This window comes from Chamaea fasciata, unplaced genomic scaffold (assembly GCF_029207755.1).
Source record: "Chamaea fasciata isolate MVZ Bird 193981 ecotype frontalis unplaced genomic scaffold, bChaFas1.0.hap1 SCAF_18, whole genome shotgun sequence".
Lineage (NCBI taxonomy): Eukaryota > Metazoa > Chordata > Aves > Passeriformes > Sylviidae > Chamaea > Chamaea fasciata.
Genome location: NW_027094103.1, coordinates 6702550 through 6726017, shown reverse-complemented (window position 1 = coordinate 6726017; position 23468 = coordinate 6702550). Strand labels below are relative to the sequence as shown.

The 23468-nt window shown below is 40.3% G+C and overlaps 1 protein-coding gene across 8 annotated transcripts in view; it reads left to right on the top strand.

The window, feature by feature from the left end:
* Positions 1-23468, top strand: part of ARVCF (ARVCF delta catenin family member) — a 249261-nt gene that overhangs the window by 64183 nt on the left and 161610 nt on the right. For 7 of the 8 annotated variants that reach the window (XM_066200014.1, XM_066200011.1, XM_066200013.1 and 4 more), the window contains one exon: positions 20189-20255. The gene's annotated coding sequence lies outside the window, so the exon portion shown is untranslated. Of the gene's footprint in view, positions 1-18363; positions 18409-20188; positions 20256-23468 lie in introns of those variants that run through there. The other variant, XM_066200017.1, reaches the window with a different exon arrangement.

Sequence of the window (23468 nt, the reverse complement as noted above, 5' to 3'; positions counted from 1 at the left end):
TTAAAAGTACAATCAAGGCATGTTTACCACTGGTGTGGTGCTTTATCCTCACATCTTTCAAGCTGCCTGCTGAAACTGAGGAATTTTGCATTAAGCACATCACCCTGCTTGTTTGGTGACTCTGTTGTGACAGTGCCTGCAGGCCCCAATTGGGACTAAGACCAGACTGTGCTTGGCACAGTACAAATGAGGAAAATTAAATCAGTCCTTTCCCAAGAAACTCACTAAAGAAGAATCTAGCTGTGGTTAAGTCTCTGTGGATGCATACTAAATTTGAGAAAGTCAGCTTCTGTTGTAAAGAATATAAAATACAAAATATTCCTCTTCTGTTTTGCAGTTGATTTTATATGTATCAATGTCTGATAGAGAACAGCAGAGCAGTCTGGTAGAGAATATCCACGTACACAACCTGCTTGTTTTATTTGTCTTGCATTGTGGTTGTACTTAGATTAGTTTTTATTTATCAGGCACGTACTGCAGGCAACTCTCTGAAGGTGTACTTTGTAGGTTTATCTGATGGGCATGGCAGGGCAGGCACATCTGTGTTTTTTCTTGTTTCTCTCATATCCCCAGCACTTGGTGGGAGAGGGCTTTGCAACCGGAGCATTTTCGAACTGCAGGACTCCATCATTGCAGGATTATTTTTTTCCAAGTAATTCCTCTTCACATTCTGCTCTGAAATCCCACTGGGTGCCTGCTCAGCAGTGCTTTAACTTCTGAATATTGAAACCAGCAGGTATGGTGAGAATGGAATATTATAAAACAGCAGAAGAGACACTTGGTGTGGTGTATAATATCTGGCTCTCTCTATGCTGCACTGGAGACAAAAGCTGTGTGAGAGTCACTTAGGGTACAGCTGTGTATGGACCAGTGACGTGGACTTAAGAGTATATGAAACTCTAAAACGGGAGAGTGGTGCTGGGTGCTGGAAGAAGAGGGAAACATAAAGACATCTCTGCATTGATAACTCAGCCTTTAAGATAATTTTCTAAATCAAAAGAATCTGCTTGGCAAAACTGTAAGATGAAAGACATTCATCCAAAGGTAGACATTTATGGGTAAAGCATCTTATTTTAGTGCCTGTCTGCTGTACAGCGTGGAGATCATTATGGTAAATGCTTATCCTTTTAGATTAAGTTATTGGCTGTGATACAATTGGAATTAGCTACGTGCAAAGGTTTTTGTAACCAAGTGTGACTTCCAGCAGAAAAAGAAAAATGCAAGAGAAACTGCGTGAGCATATAAAGTAGGTTTGTGTAGGTCAGAGAAGCAGAAAGAGGAGTGATTTGGGGCTAAAATATGATAGTTCCATGTCAAATCCCTGAATTAATGCTTTCCTGGCAAGCAGGCGTTTGGGCATCTGTAGGGGTGTTTGAGAAAAGTGAAATAGATTACAGTCCTGAAAAAGGATTCTTGAGCAAGGTGTTTTTCTTTTTCTTGGATGGGAGAAATAGCTGAGTAGTTACTTTCCTACAAAGTCAAAAGAGGCCACCTTTGACATAAGGTCTCTATGGGGAGCAGTACAGAACGTGAAAGAGAAAATAATAAGGGAATGTTTTTTAAGGGGTCCATTTCTTTCTCTTATGGGGGCTGTTGAAATAGAAAACCTCCCTGAGCACAGCAAAAAGCAAATGCAACTTAATTATGTTACTGATACTCTTCTGAAATGCCTTTCTTAGTTGTCTAAAAAACAGGAAAAGAAATGCTAATTCTGCAGTATGATTGTTTCCTTGCTATGCTTAATTTCTTTGTCTGTTTAATTCTCTCTTAAGCTTAAAATAGCTTTCTGGTGCTTGCTTTGCTGGCCTCTTGTGCTTTATTTACTTTTGAATTGATTTTCAAGCTTTCACTCACTTCCTTTTGGCATGAAGATCTATAGGGATAAGGGGATTGTATCTCTTCCTCCTTCCTCTGCTGCCATGCTTCCTCCCTTTCCTCTGTCATGCAACACTGGCCTCATCAGCTGGGTTTTTAATACTCCAAATGGAGGAGTTCTGTGATGGGAGTTGGGAAGCAATACTGTAATACAGTTGGCCTGTATGACTAATCAGTTAGATAAAGAATTTGGGCTGCAGAATAGCAGAGCCTTCATGCTTGATTGATGATAACAGCAGCCAACTGACTTACTGCCCTCACTGCCGGCATCCCCCACACCATTAGAGAGGATTTCTAGCACAGGACAATAGATTTGTCCTAGTAAGCATTATGCTAGGGTTTGTAGCGGATGGCATCAAAACCAAAAGGAAAGCAGGTCAAAATGGATGGCTCCCTGATTAGACTTCGAGAAGCAGGAGTGGAAGAGTCTGGAACTGCTGTTTGCTCATCCCCTACCTGCACACTTCCTACCTAAAGAAGTGGATTAGTCTCTGTACTCAGCACAGCGTAAAGAATCTCTCTCATTCCTAATGACCTTTACCATGGAGCTTGTTTTGCCTTGGCAAATCTCCCAGACCATAGGCAGGGCTGATTTCTTTGGCCAGCAGAAGTTATTCTCTTTGAGTCAGGGCTTATGAAACTGCTATTATACATAAGGGTAGGATATATGGAGGGAAATAAAGTGTCCTTTATGGAACCCATAAGAAAGAAGGGAAGGCTACACATGTTTAATACAAATTTATCTTCATTTCTTTTGTCTTACAAGCTGTAAACAGCTCTCAGAAAATCTTATTTGCTGTGAGGTTGGGGTATTTTGTGTCGAGTGATGCGAACCTTCTGCACTATCCACAAAGCCATGGATCATACTTGTTTATTGAAGCTGCAAAGAAGTTGAGGTGGGAAGACTTTTTTTGTTGCAAAGAGAAAGATGAAAGTTTTCCTAGATTAAATCAAAAGCTGTTTATGAGTCTCAGGAGAGCAATTCCACTCTCCTGCTTTACAGGAGAAAAAGGAGCCAAGAATATGGATGTTTCTAACACATACACATAGTAATACTTTTTATGGACACTGTGAGCTTACTGGGTGTCAGGTGTTAGCAGATTGATCGCATTCGGTGTCACTGCAGAAACCAAGCTGTACTTTCTGCTGCTTAAATATCATTGTGACCGCTGTTCTCATTACACCTACTAAAACAGAAGCAAAAGAACTGGATACTTTATTTAAGTTGATGTAGATGCTGTTCTTAGCAGAACTCCACTGAGTACGTAAACTAATACTTAAAATATTTCTGTAATCAGACTTCAGTTGCTGGTTTGAATATGTAGATCAATTTATTACCTATACAAAGACATTGCCTAAACTGTAAATAGCTGGTAATGCTTTCTGCTCAGAATTTGAGCTTTGTGTTTGACTTAGCACCTAAGAGAGAAGTATTAAGCTACAGTACTGATTCTGATTTGAACTTGAATGCTGAAAATTCATTGTGAAGTTTTTAACAGCAAGGAGCTTCTTTTGTGAAGAACTAAATTAGAAGCTTTCAAATCTTTCAGTACTGACAGACTAAATAACCTCAGCAATTGATGAAGTTTTATTCTGTCACTGGCTCATCAATAGCTGTCCCTCTTTTCTAGGTCCCTTATTCATAACAAAATGATCTTGGTGTAAAAGGGAGTTTAACCTTTCACAATTAGCCTTCACTTCCTGCTTGCTTCATTCCCAGTTACCACAGTCCAAGCCGCAGAAAGACAGTTACAATATTGAATGACAGGAATTTCGAGACAATTTAGCCGTGGAAGTGAATTTGTTGTTTGTGATGTGGGGACTTGTGTGGGTGGCAGAGAGCCGGATACCTGTGGCAGGGCTGACAGCCGACGCTTCCTGGGTGACCCTGCTGATGGGAGCCTTGCCAGGCGTGCAGCCCTGCCTGGTGCCTGCCACTGGTTACTCATCCTTGGCTGCTTCCCTTCTGCTGCACGTGCCACAGGAACTTAACATCCAGCTATCACAGAAATGAAAATGGGGCACCGGGTGTTAACCTGCAGCTGAGTCAAAGAGCATTTTAATGCTGTCATAAAACTGCAAACTCTTATGAAGCTTAAAATATCCCAGATTGCGTCTCTTATGCTGTTATGCTAATGTGTTGTATTTATGTACGTGCATTACCTAAAAGATGCAAAGTTCTCAAATGGAAAATAAAGTCTGCAGTATCTGCTCTGAAGTGCATCTGCACCATGTCTTTATGAGGTTGGAACTGGTGAACTTGGCTTATGCTGTGCCTCCCAAACAGATGCCAGAGAGACTCAGTCCAGTTACAGAGATGCCATCAGGCTGGTACAGCTTGAGATGTTCTATATTCAGTGCTCGTCCAAGTCCACAGAACTCAGTGGAGTGGCACAGGGGGGAGAATTTCTTAGATTTTGCCTTGCCTGGATGGATTGAGGGTTGTTCTGGATACATGACAACTATGAGGGTGGAATTTGAGGCCATTTTGCCCAGCAGAAGCAATTATGTAATCTACTTAATACCAATTTTTAAAATATTTTTCAGGCTAAGGAGCACATTTTAAAGACAGCTCTGAATGGCAAATTTTACTTTACTCTTTTGTGATTGACCTGGTCTCCCGTGGTCTCCTGTGGTCTCCTGGGTCTGTAAATCAAATCAGTTGGTGTTCAGCTTTTTTAAAGTTCAATCATACCCAGGCTTTTGGCTCTGATGAGCGTTTTAGCCATAGAGCTCTGCACCAATGGGAACCAGATAAGGCAAGAAACATTCAGTCATTTTCATTTTTCCTTGGGGAAAATAACCGGTGGAAAGGATTGTAATCCCCCTAGTGATCTGGGGAAATGGATGGGTGGTACAGAACCAGAGAACAGTCTGGAACAAGAAATCTTCAACTGAAAGGTTACTGAGTTCTGGTTCTCTGTGGAAAGCAATGGGAGGAAAGACCAGACAGAGAACAAGAGTTGTGCTGGTTGGAAAACGCAGCAACACTTGAGATGCTCCTAGAGAAGCATTCCTGGAGCTGCCAGTGGCACTGGCTGTGAGCTGAGTGTCCAGTGTCTGCCAGGACCCAGTTCTTGTCTGCCGATCTCAGAGCAGCACGTCCCACTGCAGGAGGGGATTCATTTCCCATTTGTGTTTACTTGCTGTAATTCCATACAGGGAAATGTGCAAACATGGGCAGTGTCCTTGGGATGCTGCAGAAGGGATGCAGACAAATGGAAATAGGAGGGACTACAGTGTGCTTGAAGTTGTGTAAGATTTGTTAAGGAACTGTGGTAGGTAGAAGTCATGTCTTTAGAGTTCCTGCACCTGAAGGAAGAAAGTGTAATCTTAAAATACTGCAAAGCAGTTAAACCAATAGAGAAATAAATAATTTTTCCTGCTGCACTTGAAAGGTGTGTTTCATATTTTACCATTTCCTTTACACTTTCAGTTTTGGAGTTCTTTTTGGAAATCTTTGCTTGTATCTCTGCTGAAGTCTCTGCTTTAATCTTCAAAGAAATCTTAGAAACCTCAAAGACATTCCTTTATGGTTAGTCCCAACACAGGTTGTTCTGCCAATGCATTACATCCTGACTCAAGCCAAAAGTACTGGTTCTGGGTGTTTGTCAGAATTCATAGTTGGATTCAAACAGACTTGCACCATTTTGAGCACTGAAAGGCATTCTATCCCACAGGAGGTTCGGACGGAGACAGAATGTTGCTTGGATTTGCCAGGAGAGGGCACGTGTTACCCAGGGCAGGTGATGTCTCCACCCTTGACCTGCTGCTGCCACACACCTCTGCATAACTAGAGATGGAGCAAATTCAGGCATAGCCCAGGAAAACCCCAGGCATTTTCCCAGTCATTCAGGTAGTTTGCTTGCTCTTACAGGTAACTTTCCTCATGGCAGTTTGCCCCCAAAGTGCAGAGTGACCACCATAAAAAGAAGCCTTAAGATCAGCTGCAAGGGTTTTTAATCTTGATCCTGCTTTATCTTAGCAAGGTTGCAGGGAGATGTAATTTCATTTGTGTTGTGTGGGGTTAGTGGCTTGACAGATTCAGGAATATTAATATTTCTTAATTATAAGGTGTACTGAATTGCTAAAAGAGGAGGTAATATTGCCTTGTGACATTTTTGGGCATAACACAGCCAGCCTACCAAATGAAAAAGGATAAAAACAGTAATTAGCACAGTCAGATGTTTTGAAGCCACAGAGGCAGGTAACAAGATTTCAACATCATTGATTCATCTGTGAGCAGAACCAGAGTACAGGCAGGGAGATCAGCAAAATAACCTGCTGGTGTGTCAATTAAATCTGTCTAGTAAACAATCCAAACAAGTGAAATTCTGCTTCAGGCATTTGCTGCTTCTTTCTGTAGCAGCAGAAATTCACTGCTAGACAATTCCAGTGGTTAAAAAATATCTGGGTGGCTTTTATCTTCAAAGTACTGTTTATCAAACCAGATTTTGCAAGGACCGTTGCATGAAATTTCTAAAGTACCCAAATTTTAAAAAGTCAGAATAAATAGCAAGCAAAGTTTTAAATGAGAAGCAAAAACGGAACAGAAGTTGTCAAACACAGTTTTTACTTTTTGGACCAGTATATTTTGAACAATACTGAAGATGGACATAAATCATTACATGAATTGAAAAAACACAGGTGCAGTGTACCAGTTTCCTTCATGTCGTGAAGACCACCCAGAACAGATTATTAGAAGTTGGTTGCAGACAAAAAAGATAGCTTTAGGAGACCCAGCAGAAGTGCAAAATACTGAAAATGTGAGTGTTTTAGCTTGTAAAAACTAAACAAAAATAGGAAGTAGTTTTAGATTACATCAGAGTAAAATGGAGGAGAAAGAGATCTCTTGACTAAAAGATTCCAGATTCAGAGATCTAAGGGCAAACCACTGTATTGCACCGTGTTGCAGGGAGTTCAGAGAACTCCTCCTGTGGTACTCAGGCTGTGCTGTGGATGCTCCTGCTGTATTAGAGCACCTGGATTCCTTATCCAGGATGGCAGCCCACATTCCTTCTGCGTGTAACTCTATCCTGCAAAGCACTGCTGTGAGTTCACCTCTGTGCTTTTCCTTGGCACTGTTAGGGGTAGGAGTCCACAGTGCTGGAATAGCTGAAATACTTAAGGCCAGTCGTACACTTCAGTAGATTTGTGCTGGTGTTTAATTTGTTCCAGCTTCTAAACACTTTTAAATATTGTGGCATGAAATTTCACACCCCCCAAACCGTGGCTTCAGGGCAGTAGCACTCATGGCCAGTTTTCCCAGCTCCAGCAGGGGCTAATGGCGTGAGGACAGGGTGCAATGCTGCATCCTTTCCTGCTTCATTATTTGATAGAACATGTTAGCTGTCACAGCTTTGTTCTTCAAAGGAAATTTTGACACAGCCTATACATTTATTTATGAATTTGATGTACAAGGGGCAATAGTTCTCTGTGTAACAAGAACCTTCCCGAGTACCTGTTGTTCCGGGCAGTTTGTGTGTTAGTCAAGGGTGAAGAAATTTAAGTCCAGGAGCAGCTGATGGTGAGTGTTTCTGAATAAATTGATATAATAATCTGAATTGAAAACACAGCACGTAGAGTGATGTTTTTAGCTTTCTTCATGTGTTTCTGGATAAAGAGGATTTTTTTAATGATCTGATTTTTTTTCCCAGTTGGACTCAGAAGAGCAGTTTAACACTGAGAAGGAATAATGTGGAGGTTATGCAATTTCACAATAAATGTAAGAACTTAGAGCTATGACAAGGGAATAAAATTTCAGGGCTGTGACTGGGTAACTAGGTACTAGATACAATTCAAGATGAACACTGCACCCAGATTACCTAATTTAGTGTAATTGCTAAGTCTTTAAAGAAATGGAAATATAACATGAACAAATACTCACTTGGGGATATTTTTCTCTAAAACATGAAAAAGTATTTCTGTCCCCCTAAAATTGGTTTAATTTTTTTCTGTTTAGCTGTGGCTTTCAAGATACAGCTTGACAGTCTTGGTTGCTTTTATGTTACTCCAGTGTTCTTCCAAATTGGACTGTATCTGATACTACTTTAGTAAGTGCATTGTTGATGGACATGGGGAGTTGTCCATCACTGCTGCTGTTCCCATCAAACCTTTGTGAGCACAGTGGACACACACACACCTGGAAGGGATCATTTTTCTTGAGACTTACTGTAGATTGTGGCATGAAGGACTGGTGGCCCATCACAGATGGGAAATACTGTGCCTGCCTTGCTTGCGGGGAGCAACACACCAGACTCTTGTTCACCCATTTGCTCTTTTGTTCCTGGTTTCCCAGATTAGGCCTGAGGACTTTCTGCAATCTAAGTCTTTTATAGCTAATTCCAGGTGTCTGATTTTACAGCAAATGCTGTGACCTGATCTATTTTATTTCTGTAATAAGAAAAAAATCATTGGAGGTTCTGTAAATGAAAAATAATATTACGTCCAGTGAAATGAAACAGCCGAGTTTAAAGTTATGTAGAACCTACATGAAGAAAATCTGTTCCTCTCGTTAACTGACGTAAGATTTCATCAGCACCCTTGTAATTTGGAGTATACCCATTAATGTGTGTGAGCCTGTGTGTTGATCTGCCATAGTTGATGTAGAAGTCAAAACCTCCAGCTGCAGTTTGGCTGCTCAGGCACCACTCCAGTCTCTGGGCACTCACATGCACCCAGCCTGCAGCTAATGAGCACAAAAGTTAATAAATTTTCACAGATACTCTGAAAGTTACTTCAAAAGATGTTTGAACACACCAGTTCTTGTGTGCAGGAAATCATAACTGCATGTGGAAATATGTACTGTTATCTGCAGGTTTGGATTAATGGAATTTTTCGGTTCCTTTTGAGCTTCCCCATTCATAGGAGTCAGCATAGTGATCAAAGAATTGGAATAGGGTTATGAAAGTAAAAAATTCCTTTTAATCCCAGGTTTTGCTGTACATTATCCTTGGATACATCATGGTGTGTCTCCAATAGCAATTACTGGTGTTAACATTACTTCCCTTGGAAAATACATAGAAGTTTCAAGTTGAAAATCTCTATAAATGTAAAGTCTTCTTTATAAATATAAAATATTTGCATTATGATGTTAATGGTGGTGTTTCATTAAGCTGCTGGTGAATGGAATTAAAAAATTTTTCTACTTTCTACATTTTCAACATCTCTTTTTTGTTTGTTTATTTGACATCAGACAGTATTTTGAGTTTTCTTAGGGATTTGAAACTTCAGAGTTGACTTAGCTGACAGTAGCCTCTGCAGGTTATGGGGAGGACTGTGACAAATAATTCAATGAGTTCACTTTCTGAATTGTCCCTTTGGAATGTTACAAGATGTCCGATCACTTGGTTGTTTTGCTTCAGCTGTGACTGACGGGTTTCAGACAAGGATTAAAAGCAGCTGATGTAACTCCTGCTTTCAGTCTGATAAAGCTGGAATCTGGAGATGCTGTTTGACCCTGCCAAAGTTTTCTCTGCTATACAGTTTTCTTTCTCCTTTCCTTAACATTTTGGGAGAGGGGCAAATGCCACCCTTTAGACACGTCTAATTGTTACTGCACATTCTTCAAATTCCTCTTCTGAGTGTTTCACAAGTGTGGAGTTGGGTGCAGCTGAGAAATGAAGATGTAAAAAGAAATGCTGGAGTTCTCTGTTTGTGATGTCTCTATTGTGTCCAGGTTATATATGCATGTAAATTAGTATAATTAATTAGATCTGCTCGTTTCAACAGCCAGCTCCTGAAACTGAGCTCACAGTCAGTCTAAATAATTTCCTTTTTCATGATCATGTCATTACAGATATTAAGGACCCAGCGTTCTCCTGATACCTCTGGTTTAAATACAGTCAGAATAATGCATGTTTTCTACAAACAATTTAAGTATCAAATCCATTAGAAGTCTTGACAGAGCACTGTGTCCAACATGGCCAATACTGTAATTCCATTCAGCTTAATATATGCAAAGCAGAGAGTTTCAGTCAATTGCAGCAATAAAACTTTTGTTTCAGCTGCCAAGTTAATCATTTGACTCCTCATGATTGCGTGTTTCCATGACAATTGGATGGGTTTATGATTGACACACATACAATTAAAATCTGCCCTTCAAAACTGTAAATCTCAGAGACCTAATGAAAGCTCAGTCGTATTCCTAAACAACTTTTCATTAAAAGAATGCTGCATTGTGACTTTCAGCAGCAGAGGGGCTGCAGTTTGTCGGTCTCGGCATCAGTGAACACGGCCCAGTAATGTTAAGATTTATTGTGGCCTTAGCCTTGGATTTAGATCTCACCTAAAGGTGGACTTTTATTCTCTTAATGATTTAAACTTCTGTGGGTTTAGTGATTCCTTTTAATTAACATCTAGAGTGAAATTACGTAGTCCTTCCACAATCTAATTTCCTGTTGCCTTCATGTAGGACTGAGTGTGGTTAACAGTGAGAGAGCTTGCTAGAGTTTTTAATAATAAGGTTATGCTTATACCAACTCCAGGAAAATACATGCTAATGGCTTTACCAAAATTTACAAAAATTTGTGGGCACTTTGGTGGATGAAAAAAAATCTTGTTTAAAATCATAAAATTCACTTTATGTTATTAAAGCTCTGGTATTGTTGATCGAACTAGGTTAATAACGGGGTTTCAGTGGAAAGTGTATTTGCTTTGTGTTCTCCCTTAGTGTCTGGATGGCCTCTGGACACATGGAGAATTCCATCTCCCTTTCTAGGGAGCAAGAACAGTAGGACTTAGATGAGGCCTAGATAGCAGCTTATTTTATATTATCATGGAGATTTATTAGCATTATATGAGCAGCCTAGTATATAGAAGCTTTTTGTTTCAGACTACTCAGGGTGATTACATTTTTTTGATATAAAGTATATCATTATTTAGTCGTCCATTGCAATTTTTCTAGCAAGTCTCAGACAAGTGTATTTTTTGTGCAGTTTTGCAAGTCTGATATGGTGTCATTATATCTGATACTGTATTCATAGGATCTGTTTCATTTCTGTATGTTTTGAGATCTGAGTAGCACCTAATGCCTGTGACACTGTTGTGATTTAAAATCAAAATATCATGCTTATTTCCGAGGTACTTGTATGAAATATATTTCCCTTCCCTAATAACCAGTCAAGCTGAGGGTTTTTTGAGGCCGGTATTTTTGGCATCATCAATCCTTAGCTGCATTTTTGGTGCCACAGAAATGAGAGACATTGCTGAATCATTCAAGAGGAACAATAAAATGAGAGGGGGGAAGTTTGGCAGCTGAACATTGGTGGTGTGCCCCAGCCCTGAGGTGCTGGAGCCGGCACAGCCCCACGCGAGTGTCAGGGCTGCAGGATGTGCAGTTGCTTGGCTGCTCCCATCCGACGGCAGCCCTTCAGATTAAAAGAGCAGATGTGCAGCCAGATTCTGTCTCTTAAATCTGCACATTATAAATATTTAAGATGGAAATAAGACTTGCGTGATGGAGCTATTGCTTCTGTGTTTTTGGCGGTCAGTCCTGTTCATCATTTTACCGCACTTGGTGCTTGTTGCGAGGACGCTGGCCAGGCTGGCAAGACTAAAATTAGATCTGTCAGCTTTTTACTGCTTTGTGGTTTCTCATGTTGTGTTCGTCCCTGTTCTGCTGCTCCACTGCCTGGGCCTGCGCTGCAGAGAGCGGAGTGCTCAGCTGAAAGGTTCTGCAAGGCTTGACATCTCAACTACATCTGAGCCCAGAGAGGTCCCAGTGTGGCAGTGTGCATCCACACCTCCAAATGCTATGCCGCTGGTACTTTTCTGACCTCAGTTGTTCTCGTTTCTGTGGTTTTTGTGAGCCAAAGGGGAAAGGTTATATGGTACTGAAGAACGGATTCAACAGGTGTATCCAGTCTGTACCGACAAATACATAAATTTCAAAAGCAATGCAGTTAGTTCCACGCTTACTGATCTTACCAGGAATGTTTATTAATCCTTCTATCAACGTGAAGAGCAGGAACTGTAGCACGGAGCAAATGTATATGAATTGTTTTCCTGTTTATTTCTCTTCTAGTAATTACCTGTTCCCTTTCCTGACCAGCAGTGGCTCCGTAGGACAGACTGAGTGTGTGCTTTCTTCACTGTTCACTTTATTTTCCTTGTTTCTTTGCTTGCAGGTGCTTTTTTCCTTTTTATTTTCCCTGCCACAGAGACAGTTCTCTGCAGTCACTAAATCACGTATCAAAATTATCAATGAATATGAATTAGTCCATTGCTACTTCATGCATTCAGAGTTTTGTGCTGGCGAGTTACCCCAGCAGCCCCATAAAGCACATCCAGTGGGAGGGATCAATCCAGCGGCTGAGGCTCTTGCCGGGAGCTGGGTCGGTTCTCCAGGGCCACCCGTTGGCACTCGCTGCCAGTGCCGGTTCCCTCGTGGCACTGCCGTGCTGCTCACAGTGCTCATGTGGCTCTCCTGGGTGCCTTTCCTCGCCGCTGTCTGTGTTCTCCTGCCCACAAGTGTGTTTGGTGTCGGAGTGTTTGACTGCCAGGCTTTCTGGCGTGTGCTCTTCGAATCCTCAGTTCTTTCTACCCTGCTTCATTTGGCCTTTCAAAAACCTTTGGTCTCTTGTTTGTGTCTCCACTGGTAGCAAAATGCAGGATTTGGGACTCTGAGGTCAAGCTGTCACTGAAATAGATTAGGCAGTTTATTGTAATTGCCAAATTTCTAGTGATCTGAGTTTACTGCCGCACCTTTTTTCTTCCTTTTTTTCCTTTCTATTTTAAATACTGGCTTGTATGTCTCAGAATCCCACCTCTTCCTTGGTTATGTTTTCTGTAGCACATCCTCCCATTTCTTAGAAAAACAACAAGAAGTTGCTTGAAATTAGGAAGATGTTACAGTTTTAGGAATATGTTTTCATGTAATCCCCCTTCATTGGCCTTAAAGATAAATACAAAACAACTCTTTCTTTTTAGGTCTAAATAATTGATTCAATTTCTTTACAGTAGATTTGTAATAAATTTTCTATATCAGAAGAGCTACAGTAATACATGAAAAAGATGAGAGAAGTCACCATAAAAAAGGAAACAGTGTGGCAAAGCAAATAATTTGCTTCAGAAGTGCCTGGATAACCAAATTCCTGCTGCTTTCATGTTTTAATCCTCTTAAAAGAAGAGGCTGAAACTCTTTCAGTGTTTAAAGACCAGATTAAACCCAACAAACTCTTACAATTCTACGATCGTTAAACATATGTGCTGAAAACACTGAGAAACAAACTCTGTCAATAAATGCATATATTTACCATGCTTCAATTAATGTAAGATTATAGATACTTAGAGAATTTTTATCCGAGTGTGGGAGCACATACTTCTGGAAACTTTGCAGCGCATGTTTTAGTTGCTCTTGTTTGTCCTGGGAATTGAGACACCTGTGGCTTACTGTTTGAATAAGTTGGTCTGTCTTAAATAGCCTGAGTGCTATGACTGCCCAGTAGCCTGAATGCATTAGAATGAAGCCAGAAGCTTATAAGAGTTCTGGAATTCAGAACAGAAATATTCTTCATATTTCCTTCTTCATTCAGCTATCCCAGCTTTTTGTGTGAATTCCCAGTTGGCCGGGAAAGGTTACTAAGCTCTCATCTATATCAACTGCAGATGATTGATTTCCCCTAGATATCCTTCCTACCCATGTGTTTTACATTCTTAGAGCAGCGATTTTGGATGTTATTTATATCTTTCCTTGGCAATTGTTTTTCAGTTCAGATTAGTACAGTAATTCACCTTTAATTTCCCCTTTGCTTTATTGAAGCAATTTATATTGGGGATTGTAATCTGTGCTAGTGTCACACTGTTCCATGTGCATGACTGAGTAGAGGCCCTACTTTTTCTCTTCATGTGAGCTTCTTCCTTCAGTTCATCATTAATAAACAGAACTTATTCAATTATTTTTAAACAAAGACAAATGGAAACATGGTTATGCAATTAAATAGAATACATAATTATTGTGTAAGTCAGTCAGACATGCTGTTCTCTCTTGCTGTCATCCAGTTACAGATTTTGCATCCTTGCAGCTTCTACTGCAAAAACCTCATTAGTCAAATCAGTGCTTATGTGGAACATAAAGTTTAAAGAATGCCAGCACATCTGAAATGATCTGACTGCTTGTACCATTTGGTTTCCTAGCTGTGCATGTGTATTTTGTCAGTTTGGGAATGTTCATTAAGTTTATCTGCATACACATACATCCACCTTGCCAGTTTTCTGGGAGATGCGTGCAGCTCTTACTGCCCAAAAGAGTGCTATGGATTCTGCAGGCTTGCTACAGGACTCCTCTTGTTTCAAGCTACTTTTCTAAGTTCTTGTTTTAAAAACAATTAAAATCCTGCTTCATGTGAAGAACTGTAAGAGATGTGACTGAGGCCTCATTCAGTTGTGTCTTTTTTAAGGACAAGAGGAAAGCATCACTTAGGTGTTAAGGATTACTTCTGAGATTCCAGAGATTTCTCACTCAAAGCTCTTGACCTTCAGCAAATTGTCATTCTCTCTGCAATTTCTCCAAACTTACCTGCATTTTTTTGTTCCTTTTCTTACCGTTATTAGCATGTGATAGTCATCTCTCTGTGGTAGAAGGTCTTACACCACTTACAGGGTTAGGTGCTGTCTAGTAGTGACTGCATGAAGTATTCTAGTAGTCATCTTAGACTGTTAAGAGTATTCAGATTTATCTGCAGCAGTGCAAATTATCAGGAAAACAGCTTAAGCTAGACTAGTCTGTAATTTATTCACAAAATATTTCAGTTAAGCTTCCACTCCGACTGATTTTCTTCTTCTCTTTGGGCACAGAAAGAACTGGACATTTTTCAAGTACGTATTTTCAGTAAGAAATTTCCTAGCTTGACAAAATCCCTGGTAGCTGCTTATGCTCAGGGTGGACCCCTTGGCAGTGTAATTGCCAGGGCAGGAGCTGTTGGCCACGGCAGCCAGTGCAGCATCATGAACAGCCAGGACATTGTCAGAGCAGCACGGGAACATCTGACAGTGCTGCCTGCACAGTGCTGCTGGTTATTGTCATCCCAGCGAAACTGGGACATTGCTCTGCTCTGTTACAGCAGCTAATCTGTGCTCTAGGAGTACAGTAGGATATTGACTGCAAATTGCAGCTTTCCTTTTCCAGTTAAAACTGCGAACAAAGATTCTTCTACAAATTCCAGCTTGCTTTGGAAAATCTGCTCTCTTAACTCAGGACTGAGTCTGGCTTGCTTGAGAGAGGAATTTCTACCCTGGAGAATACAAACATCTGCGGCCAGTTCCCCACAGTTGTTGTGAACTTTATAGGCACTAATGTATTATTACTAAAACCAGGATTAATTTTTTTTTTTTACCCTTCTTTTTCCAAGATTAAATTTCATTATAGAATTTTGGACGATCACCTTTGCCTCCCATTTAAATGAAAAAATTTATCCTCTTTCTGTAATACATAAAAGGTGACTTTGGTTACCCCCTGAATGCTATCAAGTTCAATTTAGATACCCTTAGTAAACCAGAAAACAAAATTAGATAATTCATCATCTAAATTAAATGAAACTCCATATTAGCATGTAATATAACAAAATTCCTTTCAAAATTTTCATAAAAAGTGATCAACTGCTGCATTTTAATTTAATTGGGTGTGATGAATTCTTATGCATATTAGGCTGTAAAATTTTAAATTACATTTTTTCAATAAAAGGTGTTCAGTTGTAGTTTTATTGGTATGTAAGTTCTTGAAACAATGCTGGTGTTAAAGTCTCACTTATTACATAAATATCTGCCGTAGTGTGGTACTAGACCATGTACACCTTGTTTTTCCATTCCTAGATGTCTGTTTGTAATGAGAATTATTAGGAACATAGTACTAGCAGCTGTCAGCAGGCTCTTGATAAGAAGATTATTATGTGTTAACTTTAAAGAGTTAGGAATGTATAATTCATGGCTACTTGGTGGATTTTGCAAATGTCCCAGTTGTACACAGTCGCTAATCGGAATGACATGATGGAAAACAGATCTTGGAAATACTGTCATTTAGGTTTGTTGCAATCAAGAAACTGCTGTTTGAGTGCACCTTCTCTGTTTGATGTTCAGGACGAAATCTGAGTCCTGTATTAAAAACACTAAACTGTCTGGGCTTCTTATAAATATTAATTTACCAAATGCACAGAAGTCTGTGACATTTCCTTCAGAAGAAAGGATTAGCTTTAATTTTGCTTGTATCACAGCACAGCAGAGTGAATCACTGTACTTTGGCTTTTGTAGTTCCGTATTTCATACATTTTCTTTTAATATGTCATGTCTTTATCAACACAGTAACGCAGTAGAGGAAATAGGTGCACCTGGTTTGGCAGAGTTAGTTCAGCCATTGTTTCCTTAATAAATGATTTACTTCCCTGGTAGCATGTAATGACTTGAGTGACATTTTATAGGCTGTTGTACATTTTCAGTCCTGACATTTTAAAAAGCCACAGTTCTTATCTGTGACATGTCTGTGTACTGATGCATGGGCTCTTTACTACTTTTGTAATATTTATATAAAATTTATTGGCAGTACCTGCTATTACCCAGCACATCTCTTTTGAAAGGTCTCTCTCTCTATCTCTCCACGTTGGCTGAGCTGTTCAGAGGGGGTTTGGAACTTTCTGGGCATTTTGCCACTACCTCTGTCCGAACTTTGTCTGCATTTGTATCAGCTTCTTTAGTTAGTGGTTGCTCGCTTGATGTTAACATGCTGATTTACACTATAATTAAGAATGAGTAGGAGTTTCTAAGGGAACTCGGAGCTCCTAAGTAACACAAAAATAATGCTGTTTTAAATAAATTTCTAGAGATAATTGAGTGTAAATATTAAAACATCAAACAGCTTGAAGTCCAGCTCTTTTTGATGGAAAGCTTTGTAATGAGTGTGCAGGGTGGCTGCTGTTCATTATGTTTGTATCACATCTTTAAGAGGAAAAAGCTCGCTTCCCATGACTGTTTCATATGTTTTGATGCAAGTTGTGACAGAGCATATACCCCCACACTGAGTTGTGTAATGTAGCTACCTCATGTTTGCCATCCAATACCTTACATAAAAGCAGGACTGTGCTGTCAGTCAGAATACCCTACATTGCTTTGTGGAATAAAATAGCAGTTCAGCAAATGAAGATGTAAGGTAAAGGAAGAGAATTCTTTCTTTTCACCTCCTTGTCTCTTGGTTAAGTAAATCACAGCAGATACAAAATACACTTCGGAGAGCTCTATTCAGCTCTGCCCAAACTTCTGGTGATTTATCTGTGACAGAGCTCTTGCCAAGGAAAACATACAATTGGAGGGTATCAGCTTCTTGCAATCAATAAAAACAAAACATGGACAGACAAATTAATCTGGGAGTAAGTGAGCTCTTTCCCACTGGTCTCTTTTCCGTTGGGGAGCTGTTGGCAGGTGAAGTTGTGCTGCAATCGCTGCTGTAAGCGACAGAAACATTTGTTCCTTAAAGCTGCTTTGAGGTTGTAAGGGTGCAATGAGGGCTGGAGCCATGAGTCTGCAGGTAATTTTCCTGCTGCCAAATAAATTACATCATCAGAATTCCGTATTAGTTATTTTAACGCCAGAAATGCCAGAGAGAAGGTCGTCTGGGTGACAGAGGGAGCAAAAGATAAAGGTTTTCCATTCATACCCTGGGCAAGATTTTGCAATGTGTGCTTCCAGTAGTATTGCAGCTGAATCGAGAAGCAGTCTGCTTGTCCATCCACACCATGTTTTTGTCTTGTTTATTTTGGACTACACTGCTTGCTTGCCTCACACTTGGCAGTGTTAATGTCACCCGTTTCTGTGCAGAGGCGTGGGATCCACTGTGTGCCCCAGAACGTGGTTTGTGTCACACTGGCTCTGTCACTGACACTCAGACTGGCACGGTGTGAGCCAAGGGCCAGGCATCCAGTGGAGCTGCCCAGGCTGTACCTGGCTGAAGGCTGCTCCTCACACTGTCGGAAAGCAAATGTTGTCCAGAGCTTGGGTGGATGCTCAGAAGCCTTTTGAGTAAGGGACCAGGAAGGTGTGAAGAGACGATTACCAGCACAGGCCAGGCACAGCTGATGACCCAAAATAAGACATTAGGAAAAAGGAACGGTAGAACAGGTTGCCGCTGTACTTCCCATCGTGCTGTTTGTGTAAAAGTACTCATCTGTTGGCAGTGCACACATTTGCAATGGTGCGGAATCACAATTTGTCCCTAAGTCTTCCTGTCGTCCAGTAAGCTGCTCACATTCTCACTGTGTTAGAAAAGCTTTAATACCTAATTATGTTCACTGGAGTAGGACAAGGATGAAGTGTGGTGGGGATGCAATTGTGGAACTCGCTGACTGGCAAGAAATGCTTTGCTGATAGATGCTTTACTTTCTCAGACATTTTTGCAGTGTCAGTGCCTTGATGTTCTGTTAAGTTCTTTGTTCTGAAAATATTTATCTTAATTAGTTACTATAGCTAGAGACTAATTGTCTGATTTCTTTTTTTTAGTCATTTGTTGGCGAGCAAACATAAAACCGCTCAGTCTTTAACGGTGCAACTGAGGTAATTAGTTACAAGTGAGAGATAACAAGCAATCTGAAAAGGCATTACAGGTTTTTCTCCACCTTTCCCATTTGAGAGCTGTAAGATACTTGATTAAAATCAGCAATAGAAGTATATCACTGGAATGAAGCAGCATTTTTGTAATGAAACACAGGTGTTCTATTAAATGTAATGCTGTCCAAGCTCGTGGGTATTCCCCCCTCTCCCCTGCACCACAGCTCGTGTTGTCAAATGGGCAGCATCCAGGGGCTGAAAAGGGAACTTTGCAGGATAGGCATGAGCCTCAGCAAGCTGCAGGCTTCCCAGAGCGTGGGGCTGAAGCTCTGAACCGGCACCAGCCAATATAAACCAGCACTGGGCTTCCTGCTGGCAGTTGGACTGTGCCCATGTGAACACGGCATTGTGTGATCCAGGTGTTTGCCATAACCCACACAGCACATCAGGGACTGTCACTGGGCTGACAAATACCCTGCTCCAAGAGGAAAATGAAACACAGATCTGTGTTAAAAAGACAAGGAGTTTTTTCTTGGTAATCAACACTAAATTTCAGGCTATACAGGTGTGATTATCACTAGAAGACCACCAGTAATAGTGTGGGTGTATATAAGAGCACTGATATTTTAGACACATATTTTTGAGACCTTGTGAAGTAGGCGAATGCACTTTATTCCCAGGTTATATGATAAAAAAAGATTCAACATCCCCCAGCTGTACGTGAAAGCTATAGCGGGGCTGGGTCTTAGCCAGACATCCCAAGCCTTAGGCAGCTTGTCTTCTTTACTCTGAATCAACAACAAAAATACAGGTGAAAAGGGAGGAAAGAAAAATCAAGGGAAGCGTTTTTTTTCCAGTAGTTTTTGTCTGTTCCAGGTGACACTAAATGTAAAATATTACTTATTTCTGGCTTAATAAAATAAATACAATTAGCTTGCCTTGTGCAGCCCAGGCAAAGGAGGAGCAGTGAGGAAGGGTCGAGTGATGGAGCCATGTGTTAATGGAAGGGCAGGGGCATGTCTGGTTTTTGGGTAAACTTTATCTGAGTGAAACCCAGCGAGGGTGATTGCAGGAATCAACTGCTTGAAATGTTCTTGCTCTCAGAGAGTAGGAGAGTGGGAAGCCAAGACAAAGGATCCTGCTGGTTAACTTCGGGAAATTGCTCGGATTAGAAATGCTGTAATGGGAATGCTGCATTAAACTCTAACAAAAAATGAGATTTTGAAAAACACTCGAGTTCTTTCTGGTGAATTTCCTGCCCTAATTTCTCCTATTTCCTGCTGTTAGAAGAAAAAATGTCAAACGGGATGAGGTGTATCTGTGGAACCACAGTTGACATTTTTAGAGCCACTAGATGGCATTTAGACCTGGATGACTGAAAATACTCTGATGTGTGTTTATGAGGGAAACATTTTTTGCTTTTAAATCTAGGAATTAATGGGGAATTAAATATATATTGGATTAAATTTTTTATTTTAGGAATGGGTGATTTATGCACATATGAATGGCACTGGGACAGAAATCAGGAGGATCTTTTAATGGAGTTTACTTTCAATACTCCAGTTCTGTGGGATTTTCTTGGGATTTTAGGTGGTGGTGGAATAGATGCCAGAGCTAATGCATTTTGGAAACCAGCATGACTCGGGAAGGGAAGCCAAGGAGAGATGCAAATAAAAGACTTTCACAGTATTATGTAAATGTTAACAGTTATTCAAAAATAATCCCCTCTTCCCACTTCCCCTAGATGGAATAAAAATCTTTGTTATTTTCTTTGTTTCTCTTACAGAGTTATTATCGAACCAAGGGAGAATTTCCATCTTAAAAGCCACTACAAGAAAGAAAGATTATAAAAGGTACTGTGTTTCTGCAGCTGAATCTCTTGAGTGTCTTGTTACTATTTCATTATGTGTGTTCTTAAATCACTGTCCTTTTATTGAATTGTCTTTACACCTCAGAAATTCCTTTGTTTGCGTGCTATTGAAGGCCAACTGAAATTTGTTTAACATAGTGGTAGAATGGTTGAGGAGCAGAAAGAAGGGAAAAGCCCTATGATATCTCTTAAAACTGGACCTAGGACAGGACCCTCTGCCATCATTCATTGTGTCCAGAGCAGAGGCAGTGGCAGGGGCAAAATTCAAGTGCAGCTGAGGAAAACAGGGATGATGATGGTTTTCTCTTTTGTGCCTTCTCTGATCCATCTCTCCCCTTTCCTATTACCATGGAAATACTCATTTAGCTTCATTCTACTGACAGAGCAGGGGGTGTCTCTCAGCTGTGGGACTTCTTCCTACAGACAGTAAGAGTCAGACTCTCAGGATGTCTTTTCCTCTTTCCATGCCCTCCCTGCCAGCTATCTCTCAGTCTTTATGAAATCAAAAGCCAGTCCTCTGGTCACTTAGAGGATGACCATAAGCATTTTCAGCTGCTCTGAATTCACCTCAAGACTTTGATGTGTCTGTTTTAAATCTGGGAGTTGAAAGTGAATAATGGGATTAAATATTGAAGTACTCCTGTTTATTTTCCTGAAATATTGCTCCCTTCTGTGTACTGCTTTATTTTTCTCGGTGTAGGTGGATTATAGTTTTAGCCAAGCATTCCTCGAAAATAATCCTCTGAATAGCACAGTATCGTGTTACTGATTTTTATAAGGTTTTTTCCATTCCCATTTGATTGTTTTTAGATTAAACATATTTCCTTTTGTATATGTCAAACCAAAAAGTTTTATTGAAAATAAATAGCCCATTTAAAGTTTCAAAGCTGTTTGTAGGAAAGATTCTCAGCAGAGTTTACATTGTATTTACTGTCTGAATTGTTTGGGGCTTACCTCTGTTCCTTTCATAGTTTTAATGAAACGAGTTAGAAGTGTTTATTGTAGCTGAAATGTATTCCTATTTATACAGTGCAGGATTTTAATTTTAATATAATAGAGGGAATTTGCTTTAAACATTTGAGGTGGTTAGAAAGTTTAAGCAAAATTGTTATTTTTCCCACTCAGCAGTTATCAGCAGGATGGTTATTAAAAAGGGATGTTTGAATAGAAAGTTGTTTCTTGGAGCAGATCTTCAGTGATTTGGAAGAAATATTTCTGCTTCCAAATAACTGTAATTAGGCACTAGTGATAAGTTTGTTCTTGGAAATAGGAAATATTCTTGATGGGGCATATAAATTACAAAAAGCATTAAGATTTAGTCAAAGATAAAAATGTAGGATAGGCTTGGAAGGGGTGAGATCAGAGTCTAACTATAACTATCTAGAAGAAAATTACTTCTCCAAAAGACAATTGGTACTGACCCCCTAAATCCATTATTTTTCCCAGTTCCTGCTCATTTTCAGGTCTGAGTCAGCCTCAGTACAGAAGATGTAATTTAAATGTGGTAGCTGACCAGCTGAAATGGAGGTTTATGAGCAGGTCAGATTCAGAACAGGTTTTCCATGCAGGGAAGGAGGGATGTGGAGAAGGGGAGGTCTGGGATGGTGTTGGTGTGTTGCCAGCCCAAGGCTGTGGTGACCTATGCCAGGCTCTCACCGCCCGCAGAGCAGCCTGGACACGGCCCCCAGTGCTCTGCTGGCAGCCCAAATGCTTCCATTTCCATGGAGCCACAGAGCAGTGAATAAAAAACTCCCGTAATAACGATGTAAATCTTAGTCCTGAAGACCGCTGCTTGCAGTTTTGCTCGGTGTATGGCCGTGACACCTGGCAGTGTAAGCACAGCGCCGCGTTCCTGTTGCGTGCAAGGGCAGATCTGAGCGAGTAAAGAACCCTTGAGTCGGGACTAATCAATGGGGTTACTATGGCATCTTGATGTGAACCAGGCACGTCCTCAGTGTAATTCTCTCAGGGCTTCCTTGCCCTGTCAGTTTAACCCCTCAGAAGCCAAGATGCTTGGCTAATCGAATAGGAAATGCTGCTCAGGGATAAGGATTTCTGCCTTGAAAATTGAGCAGCACCTTGCACCCAGAAACAGGGGAGGTGAACTGGCAGCTCTTGTGGCAATGCTTCTAACCAGGCACCAGCTCCGGAGCAGCACCTTTCTGCAGCGTGTCACAAAGACTCTTCTGTTGAGAGATGTTACATGCTAAAATCCATCATAATGAATGATGACTTTCTCTAAGACTTTCATTAAAATGTATCTGTTTTTCCTGTCTTTATGTTTATGTATGAACTGAATGATTATTCAAGACAGCAGATGAGTTAAATACTTTTATTTTGCTCAGAAATTATTTATTAGTTCTCAAATGCATGTTTGCCTTGTAATACTAAAAAGCTGTGGTGTTAATCAGCACAAACTTGGATTGCATCCTTAACTTACAAGGGTAAAATGAACTTGGATTGCATTTTAAATTTACAGATGCTGAAACAGTGAAGGGTGTGCTCTGCACATGCCATTGCAGAAAGCACATCAACAGTTTTGGTCTAAACAGAGTAGATTTACTTAGTGCCTCAGGCTTCCAAACGTAGCTTGGTGAAAAAAAATCCTGGATTTAGAATGACACAGATGTTACTGGAGAGAATTAAAGCTAGTGGGCCTTATTCCGTTTCTTTTGTCTTTGTATTGCTTTAATCTCTTCTTTGATACTGTTCCTGGTTTAAAGCAACATAAGGTGGAAATCTGATTGTTTTTAATGAGAGAGGTTGAAATATGGGAGAGTAATGCAGTAAGATTGGTTGGTAAGCAGCTAATGAAATTATTTTGATTTAGTAGCTTCAAGAATTAAACACGAACATTGGCATTATGTTCTTTCCTGTTTATATTGATGTTTTCAGTTCCCTGGTGGAGCAATGGAGCAGCCACACAATCCTCTAGGTGTGGCTGTGAGAGGTAAACAAGACCCATGTTCTGGAAAACAGCTGAAGGGTTTTAGTTTTGTTTTTTCTCCTGAAAGCAGGTGAAAACCACAGGGAAGAGGCTTGCTCTGAAAGCTTGAGACCTGTGAATTTTTTTCCTAACAGTGCCAGTTTATTTATTGGTATAAAATGCCATGGAAGAGACTAAATATTTGATTCAGATGGGTTAAAGAATCTGTTTCTATTTGATGCACTTATTGGCATTAATCTTAAAAGCAGT